We start from the raw sequence: 10,308 nt of genomic DNA, 5'->3' as shown, positions 1-10,308 counted from the left end.
ACTCGTTCTCTATGCCTAAATCAAAATGTAGATTCCATGAACAAAGCTTCTTTCTTAGAACTGCACTCCTGTGGAACTCTCTACCATTTGCCTGTTTTCCACCTGACTTGGATGTGTTCAAGTCCAACATAAACAAATTTTGAGGATAAGAGTTATTGAGTGTATAGTAGTCAATGGGATAATATCGTAGTAATTGTTAGTAGTGGAAATTTGGTAGATTAGATTACTAAAAGAATTACATCAAGAATTTGGTTATGTTGGACTTGAAGACAACCAAGTTGTAGTCAGCTGAGAAACAGGCAAACGGAAGAGAGTTCCACAGGCGTGCAGTTCTAAGAAAGAAGCTTTGTTTATGGAATCTATATTTTGACTTAGAGTGGGGGAAATTATTGACAGTGGTTTCAGCTAGACGGGTGTTTTTTGTGACAGATTAACGAGGAGGGGGGGCCAGAGATTGAAGCTCAGATGAGCACTTGCCATGGAAATAATGATAAGACAAAGACATGCTCACAACGCCCCTTCTGTGGGAAAGAGGTTGCTGGGAAGAAAAAAGGGCATCCCCCACTAAGCTACAAAGTTTAGTTTGAACTCTGTCAAGGCAGGATAAGCTGCTTCTATCAGCTCCTACCTAGATGTGGCAACAATACTCCATCCTTGGACGGACCTGGCTTTTATATATATATATATATAGAATTGCATCAGCAGTGAGATATTTACTAGAGTGGTAGAAGGATCCCACCATTTTTCCAGTGACCTTGGCAACAGATTTGATGTACATGTTCCATTTCAGATCAGGAGTAAAGGATAAGCCAAGAGGTGTGTCAAAACATGAGGTCTCCCCAAGATGAGAGCTGTCCATTTCAATTGATGTAAGATGGGAAATCATACTTCTTTAATAATACCTCAACAGTTAATAATGACACTGCACATAGTATTATTCAAATGTTTAATAAAATTATGTACCCAAACACACACACACACACACACACACACACACACACACATATATATATATTATTGAAACACTTATAATTGCAAAATCATGCAAAATGCAATATATTAACTGTAAACATACCTTTTTTTTCTCTCTTGACTTCTATGAATGTATCTGGAAGAGAAACAAAGTAAATAAGATTGAAAAATATTTATTCTAGAAGAATGCTAGATTTAAAAGTGTAAAAGAATACTTATTGCTATTTAGATACGGTGCTAGGAATGTAGAGAGTTGTCCATTATATTAGAAATAACTATACAACTAGTTAGGCCAGAACAGGTGAATCGGACAATGTAAATTAAGGAATGTTTTTGTGTTGCCAGAAAACGTGTTGGAGTCATATGTAATATGTAAAATCCACATTCAAAAGCATTCACATGTTTGAGCACGTTCTGACGTCACAAAGAAAGGTAGATTTAATATGTTCAGTTAAGTTAGTCAGATCAGAGTTGAGTTCAGAGGAGGAGAGTTAGCCAAAGCTCCTTTCGAAAGTGAGGCAGAGAGGGGAGAACAAAATGTAGGAACTTAACACAGTATCGAATACCTGACCATTCTCATAACCAGCTGGAATAAGTGTTTTCATGTTATTTGTAAGCCTTTGTCTTCGTTGGCATTTCAACTATAAGGTCATGTATTCTGTTATCGTTTTGTAAAAGAACTTATAGGAAATTCCTTCTAAAGGTGTCTATCGCGTCATAAATAATGTATCACCCCTGTATTAAAAAGAACTGTCTATTGCACATCTCTCTTCACCTACATCGCCTTCTATTAACTAAATTAATAAAAATGAACTCTAAGAAATTGTCACGTCATTGCTGTGTACTCCCTTATATGTCGTGTCCCCTATCTAAACAGTGTCACTTATCAATTATTGTTTTGGATTTCTAAATTCTCGTGTTTATAGCTAAATCTATGAACTTAATTAATTTTGAGCTAAACTTATTTGATATTTGACCAAAACAATATTTCTAATCTTAGCCTAGCAGGGTCACTGGTGTTGTCCCCTTAAGTAAGACACTTTATCAAATCTCCAATATTAATGATTAATACAATACTATCCCATTGATTACTGTACACGCAATAACCCTTATCCCCGAGTGGCTTCTGGGCCTTGATAAGTGGTGACCACCATGTAAAAAAAGAAGATCGATAATAGATAATTAACACTTTTAACTCTGCTATGTCATAGAAATGAGGGAAAAATCCAACTATTTTATACACTCGACATAAGCAAATGGAAAGATAAATCTTGTTCATTAATTGACTTTAATTAATAAGTTTCTTAGGCCTATAATATTATAGGCATAGGCTGAATCCAATAAATGTTACTCATGAAATCCCCAATCACGTCTACAATGAAACACTTTTTTTGGAAAAGTCATTGAGTTAAATTTGTGTGGAGGATACAACACAAGAATCCCTTCTTTGCAATTTTTGCATTGATTCATCAATGATACACATTTTCTATATGCCAAAAAATTGTTTTGAAAGTCTACTGATATTTTCGTTGTAAAAAAAAATAAATAAAATGGTGTCCTATTCTAAAACAGATGCCCAGGTTCAAGTTTTATACTCCTCTCAATAATAAATTCAAAATTCATCATATATTGACGTTATTGTTTAACTTTTCTTTTGCAAAACTCAATCATGTTCTGTAAAGTAAAAAAAAACAAAAAACAAAACAAAACAAAAAAACAAACAAAAACAAAAAAATTTTCTTTCTGATAAACAATGAATCCAAAGCTCATGAATAAATATTTGGAGGTATATAGAACTTTAAGAATAAAAACTTTCTCTAAAGTTACTGAAATCGGCATTAAATTACCTAAAAAGGGTTGATATTACGTAAAACAAAACAAACCAAATTCCAAAGTAAATCATAATTTTATTTAAGGAAAAAAATATGTCGAGAATATTCTAAAGGTTCAATTTACTTCTTATTTTTCTACCAATGTACTTCAATGTATGACTTCTCTAACAATTTTCAGGTATAAATTCAATAATCCCCCCCCCCGTACACCATGCTTATTTTAACAGAAATGATATTAATAATTTATATATAAAAACTGAAATCACTGACGTAATTATATGATGCAGAGTAATAACATATGAACACAAGATTAATAGTGTATTATTATACAAATAAGTTAAGTTTATACACAAAAGTTATAATGTGTGGCGTTTTAGTCGTAACAACTTATTAGTTGCTCATGTGTGCACACATACCAACTGAACTATCCCAAGAATATATCGATAGGGATGGTATTGGAATTATTAAGGAGTAACTAACGGAGTGCCCTGTGATTGGATGAAAAAACAACCAATCACAGACCTCCCTTTTTAGATTCCTCCCAACTCCTCAAGATCGGTTATTTCGAATTCTCTTCCTCTTTTGCTTGTTGACTCCCTGAAGACAACACATGTTTTTCAGTCTTCTCTGCCATTCATACCGGACACGAGAGAGAAGTTTCAACAGTAACTGCAGCACAAAGAATACAAGGTTTCCTTCTTTTTTTTTTGTTTTTACCTCAACCCGGCCAAACTCCACAGGAAACAAACAGCGTTAAAAGGACGAACAATAGTTATGTTCCGCAAAGCGACTGCTTTTGCAAAGAAACTTTCTTCTTCTCTTTTCCTATTAATACAAGTTTTCTTATAACAACTACGTTTGTGTTGTGTTCCTTATTGTCGACGTCACTTTATTTTTGTTACCGTCTATAGTTGGGAAATTCCCAATAATGGTTCCCTGGACTGGCTCAAAAGAGGATTCCTTCATTACGACCAAGAGAGGTTGAATGCAGGTTCTGCAACACTGAGGTTGAGAGCGTGGGCCACCTGATCTCTAGTTGCAAAGGCTTACTTGGAGATGGCTATTATACAGATCACCATAATAAAGTTTGCAAATACCTTCATTGGAAAAATATGTAAGAAACTAAACGTTAAGTGTAGTAAGAAATTCTGGGACGAAAAGTAAGAAATCCTGGGACGGAAATACCCGAACGAACAGTTGGGAATGACACCTACGCCATTCAGTATGACTACATAATTCCTACTGGTACATATCTAGAAAATGCAGCCATTAAACCAGATATAGTGATTTGGGATTTGGGCAAACAAAAAAAACCGACCATAATAGAGGTCAGTGTACCCAATGATACAGGGCTTAACAGAGCTGAGAGGGAAAAGATAACAAAGTATCAAGGACTTATGTATGATATGAAACGAAATTAGAAAAAAAAGACGTTTCAATTATATCAATCATCATAGGAGCAACTGAACTTATGAAAAAGAACTTTAAAAATACTTAACAAGTATACCTCGTGAACCAAATGCAAGTGTGATACAAACGATTGCACTGAAAGAGACGGCTAGAATCCTAAAAAGATCTCTTGGTTGGATTCACTAAAATAGGTCGGTAAATGTCAGACATCTGATTGGATGTCCCACCTCCTAGAAGAAAAAGATGAAGGAAAATGGGGAAAATATAAGTGCAGTAGGAAAAATAAACAAATAAATGATTGCATCAATGCCGCACTCCAGTCATTATAGGAGCACCGGACTAATGAAAAATAATTTCAAAACCTATCTGACGAATATACCAGGTGAACCAAGTGTAAGAGAAATGCAATTGCACTTAATGGGACGGTTAGAATCTTAAAAAGATCTCTCGGTTCGAGTAACTAAACTAATGGGAGAATGTTTGGCATCCGGTAGAATGCCCCATCTCCAGCAAAAACAAAGTGATAAGGAAATTAAAACAAAAAAGTATAAGTGCAGTATAAGAAAATAGACGAGGTAAACGAGATGTTAATTTTGGAGGGTGAATTTTATGTTTCTCGAGAGCTTGTAAAGCTGATTTAATGCTCCTGAGGCTTTCCTTATCCTGCACTGTAACTCATAGCCCATACTTGCTTCCTTTTTTATGGAGTTTTCTAAGTAGTGAAGTTGTCAACTATAGCGATTGCGTTTTGGTCGATAAAGACGTTTGCAGGTGGTTGATTTGCCACAGAGAACATATTTTGAGTTTCATTAGCATCGATGTAGAGTCTAATGCTCCCTGCGTTAGATTGGATCTTGTCTTGTAGGCTAGTGGTATTCACTGCTAGTGCAGCAATATCGTTGTCTGGCTGTGGATATATATATATATATATATATATATATATATATATAGGATTGATATGTAGTTTACTTGAAGCATTGTGTGGGATAGGTATGTAGTAGAGATTTAGAAGGCTATCACAATGCGAGGAATGAAATATAATCGTTGTTGAAGACGAGAACAAGTGGCGATTTACAAATCAACAAGTATATATATATATATATATATATATATATATATATATATATATTCAGTTGTATTAGGTAAAAATGTCTTACTTGTTATGTCTGCGACAATATCAATTATTAATTTCGGAAAAAATTCCCTTTTCTAATGGTGGATGTAACAGATCGATTCAAAGCATGCTAGATGGTGGAGCGGAAGTTGGATAGCTGTGTGAGGAGGGGAGGATTTATGTATAAATAGCACATAAGAGTAAAACGTTGTAAAATAAAAGTGATTCATTGTAATTTTTGGCTTTATTCTCAAGAAGAAAGATCATAAAAAAATCTTATATATATATTCTTGTTTATTCTCCGTAAAACCGGTGAATTTAAAAAAAAATTGCCTTAAAAAAGCTAAAAACGGGAAAAATAATTTTCTGTAATGTTTTTACAAACTTATTTTTTTGTAGTAATTGTCTGCATTTTTTAGATGAGGTGTTTTCACTGATTGAGATTGTCGGGCTGACTTCCTCATCTTGGTTGTTATAGTCACAACGTTTCGGCCGTTTTGCCCTCCGGCCTTCATCAGGTGTTTTGTATCGAACTGGGGAACCGTTTGTTAGGAGTCTCGAACCCAACCCTTTATTATCATTACGGGGGTACCATGTTCGGACTCCAACTAGGCTCTGGGACAATCCTGAACGAAGGCAGTGAAAAAGTAACATTCAAAACAGAGAATCAGCAACTATGTCCCAGAGCCTAATTGGAGTCCGAACACGGTACCCCCGTAATAATAATAAAGGGTTGGGTTCGAGACTCCTAACAAACGGTTCCCCAGTTCGATACAAAACACCTGATGAAGGCCGGAGGGCGAAACGGCCGAAACGTTGTGATTATTTTTTTGTATAAACTGAAATAAGATAATATACAAAAAAATATTTTCATATCGAGATAAAATATCTAGTTAAAACTACGGGGTGGAACGATAAAAGTGTCGCTCTAAAACAAACAATACTACAGCTTTATTTTAAAACTTTTATTGAAAATATCAATTCAGGTAACTTGATTATGTAGTAGAGCTGACTTATTCAATGTAGCCGACTTCAGCATCAGAGTCTGCCAGCGCCCACCCGATTGCACCAGGGGTCACCACACTCTTCAACACAGCTGGGTAGATTTTGGTGTTGATTCTCAAGCTGACTTGGTTTCCTAAAATACCGGATGGATATAATATAAATCAAAGCATGAGGAATGGTGGTACTCCACCAGACAAGGGGAATTCTTGGGCACTTCTGCATGTCAGTGACATGAGGCGAATGTGTGCATTGTAGTCTAAAAAAACCGCCGATAGATGTCGCTTGTCAGTCAAAGAACAAGGGGTTGATGACTCTTCATTTTCTAAAAATGTGTGCGAACTAAAATTATGTTTTGCTACATTTTTAGACAATCTTTCTGTACAAAAGACAAAAACAAATTATTCTTAAACGTCTATAAATGTTTCGTGGCTTTAAAATTATATTTTGCTACATTTTATACAACCTTACCATAAAAAAATTATATTTTGCTACATTTTATACAACCTTACCATAAAAAAATTATATTTTGCTACATTTTGTACAAGCTTACCATAAAAAATTATATTTTGCTACATTTTATACAACCTTACCATAAAAAATTATATTTTGCTAGATTTTTATACAACCTTACCATAAAAATTTATATTTTGCTACATTTTTATACAAGCTTACCATAAAAAATTATATTTTGCTACATTTTATACAACCTTATCATAAAAAATTATATTTTGCTCCATTTTATACAACCTTACTATAAAAAATTATATTTTGCTACATTTTATACAACCTTACCATAACAAATTATATTTTGCTACATTTTATACAACCTTATCATAAAAAATTATATTTTGCTCAATTTTATACAACCTTACTATAAAAAATTATATTTTGCTACATTTTTATACAACCTTACCATAAAAATTTATATTTTGCTACATTTTTATACAAGCTTACCATAAAAAATTATATTTTGCTACATTTTATACAACCTTACCATAAAAAATTATATTTTGCTACATTTTTATACAACCTTACCATAAAAAATTATATTTTGCTACATTTTATACGACCTTACTATAAAAAATTATATTTTGCTACATTTTATACAACCTTACCATAAAAATTTATATTTTGCTACATTTTATACGACCTTACTATAAAAAATTATATTTTGCTACATTTTATACAAGCTTACCATACAAAATTATATTTTGCTACATTTTTATACAACCTTACCATAAAAAAATTATATTTTGCTATATTTTATACAACCTTACTATAAAAAATTATATTTTGCTACATTTTATACAAGCTTACCATAAAAATTTATATTTTGCTACATTTTTATACAAGCTTACCATAAAAAATTATATTTTGCTACATTTTATACAAGCTTACCATAAAAAATTATATTTTGCTAGATTTTTATACAACCTTACCATAAAAAATTATATTTTGCTACATTTTATACAAGCTTACCATAAAAAATTATATTTTGCTACATTTTATACAACCTTACCATAAAAATGATATTTTGCTACATTTTATACAAGCTTACCATAAAAAATTATATTTTGCTACATTTTTATACAAGCTTACCATAAAAAATTATATTTTGCTACATTTTATACAACCTTACCATAACAAATTATATTTTGCTACATTTTTATACAAGCTTACCATAAAAAATTATATTTTGCTACATTTTATACAGGCTTACCATAAAAAATTATATTTTGCTACATTTTATACAAGCTTACCACAAAAATTTATATTTTGCTACATTTTTATACAAGCTTACCATAAAAAATGATATTTTGCTACATTTTATACAAGCTTACCATAAAAAATTATATTTTGCTAGATTTTTATACAACCTTACCATAAAAAATTATATTTTGCTACATTTTATACAAGCTTACCATAAAAAATTATATTTTGCTACATTTTATACAACCTTACCATAAAAAATTATATTTTGCTACATTTTATACAAGCTTACCATAAAAAATTATATTTTGCTACATTTTATACAACCTTACCATAAAAAATTATATTTTGCTACATTTTATACAACCTTACCATAAAAAATTATATTTTGCTACATTTTTATACAAGCTTACCATAAAAAATTATATTTTGCTACATTTTATACAAGCTTACCATAAAAAATTATACTTTGCTACATTTTATACAAGCTTACCATAAAAATTTATATTTTGCTACATTTTTATACAACCTTACCATAAAAAATTATATTTTGCTACATTTTTATACAACCTTACCATAAAAAATTATATTTTGCTAGATTTTTATACAAGCTTACCATAAAAAATTATATTTTGCTACATTTTTATACAAGCTTACCATAAAAAATTATATTTTGCTACATTTTATACAACCTTATCATAAAAAATTATATTTTGCTCCATTTTATACAAGCTTACCATAAAAAATTATATTTTGCTACATTTTTATACAACCTTACCATAAAAATTTATATTTTGCTACATTTTATACAAGCTTACCATAAAAAATTATATTTTGCTACATTTTATACAACCTTACCATAAAAAATGATATTTTGCTACATTTTATACAAGCTTACCATAAAAAATTATATTTTGCTACATTTTATACAAGCTTACTATAAAAAATTATATTTTGCTACATTTTATACAACCTTACCATAAAAATTTATATTTTGCTACATTTTATACGACCTTACTATAAAAAATTATATTTTGCTACATTTTATACAAGCTTACCATACAAAATTATATTTTGCTACATTTTTATACAACCTTACCATAAAAAATTATATTTTGCTACATTTTATACAAGTTTACCATAAAAATTTATATTTTGCTACATTTTTATACAACCTTACCATAAAAATTTATATTTTGCTACATTTTTATACAACCTTACCATAAAAAATTATATTTTGCTACATTTTATACAACCTTACCATAAAAAACTATATTTTGCTACATTTTATACAACCTTACTATAAAAAATTATATTTTGCTACATTTTATACAAGCTTACCATAAAAAATTATATTTTGCTACATTTTATACAACCTTACCATAAAAAAATTATATTTTGCTACATTTTATACAACCTTACCATAAAAAATTATATTTTGCTACATTTTATACAACCTTACCATAAAAAATTATATTTTGCTACATTTTTATACAACCTTACCATAAAAAATTATATTTTGCTACATTTTATACAACCTTACCATAAAAAATTATATTTTGCTACATTTTTATACAACCTTACCATAAAAAATTATATTTTGCTACATTTTATACAACCTTACCATAAAAAATTATATTTTGCTACATTTTTATACAAGCTTACCATAAAAAATTATATTTTGCTACATTTTATACAACCTTACCATACAAAATTATATTTTGCTACATTTTATACAACCTTACCATAAAAAATTATATTTTGCTACATTTTATACAACCTTACCATAAAAAATTATATTTTGCTACATTTTATACAACCTTACCATAAAAAATTATATTTTGCTACATTTTTATACAACCTTACCATATAAAATTATATTTTGCTACATTTTTATACAAGCTTTCCATAAAAAATAATATTTTGCTACATTTTATACAAGCTTATCATAAAAAATTATATTTTGCTACATTTTTATACAACCTTACCATAAAAAATTATATTTTGCTACATTTTATACAAGCTTACCATAAAAAATTATATTTTGCTACATTTTTATACAACCTTACCATAAAAAATTATATTTTGCTACATTTTATACAAGCTTACTATAAAAAATTATATTTTGCTACATTTTATACAACCTTACCATAACAAATTATATTTTGCTACATTTTTATACAACCTTACCATAAAAAATTATATTTTGCTACATTTTTATACAACCTTACCATAAAAAATTATATTTTGCTACATTTTATACAA

This window comes from Euprymna scolopes, chromosome 41 (assembly GCF_053919585.1).
Source record: "Euprymna scolopes isolate OS-2025 chromosome 41, ASM5391958v1, whole genome shotgun sequence".
Classification (NCBI taxonomy): Eukaryota; Metazoa; Mollusca; class Cephalopoda; order Sepiida; family Sepiolidae; genus Euprymna; species Euprymna scolopes.
This window is presented reverse-complemented; position numbering follows the sequence as displayed.